This window comes from Etheostoma spectabile, chromosome 9 (genome assembly GCF_008692095.1).
Source record: "Etheostoma spectabile isolate EspeVRDwgs_2016 chromosome 9, UIUC_Espe_1.0, whole genome shotgun sequence".
Classification (NCBI taxonomy): domain Eukaryota; kingdom Metazoa; phylum Chordata; class Actinopteri; order Perciformes; family Percidae; genus Etheostoma; species Etheostoma spectabile.
In genome coordinates, this window is record NC_045741.1 from 5,280,325 (window position 1) to 5,281,012 (window position 688).

The window sequence follows — 688 nt, forward strand, 5'->3', positions numbered from 1 at the left end:
TGGACTAGTTTTTCTGCATAATTTTTAGACAGGATATTTCTGATTTTTGCAATATTACGTAGGGGAAAAAAGTCGGTCCTTGAAATTTGCTTTATGTGAGAATTAAACGACATGTCCTGATCAAAGATAAATCCAAGATTCCTCACAGTGGTGCTGGAGGCCGGGGTGATGCCGTCCAGAGTAACCGTATGTACACACCGCCACCAACTTGAGCTGCAAAAAAGCTCTGGCTGCCCCGCCGAGGACGCTTGTCAAAAAATACGGGGAAGCTTTTTGATGGTTTGGCCTCTCTGACGTGGCGGCGTTCTCTGTTCGACCGGGAGAAGCTCACACAGCCACGGCCAACACTCTGACACTAGAAACCTTTGAAAATTACATATATAATGACAGAAGTTGTATTGTTAATTGGTCGCAGCGGAGTCTGTTAGCAATTAACTCGCTTGTTAGCCGGTGAACCGTAGTGGCGTGCAGGCAGAGCAAGCAGCCGCCGGACTAACCCAGTGACCCGTGCAGGATTCACAGTGAATGGACCGTTAGAGACAATGTGACCGGCAGTTGACGTTAACTGGTTCCTATGTACAAACAGCGTTATACTATAAAAGATAGGTAACCCAGCAACAACAATTATGAGCTTGTCCTCAGACTGAATGTTTTGGTAGGAACGAAAGTTTACATTGTATGTTTCTCC

The 688-nt window shown here is 45.8% G+C and overlaps 1 protein-coding gene across 3 annotated transcripts in view; it reads left to right on the forward strand.

The window, feature by feature from the left end:
* The window catches only part of LOC116696190 (estrogen receptor beta), a 45,002-nt gene that overhangs the window by 16,002 nt on the left and 28,312 nt on the right, over positions 1 to 688 (forward strand). The window lies entirely within an intron of this gene.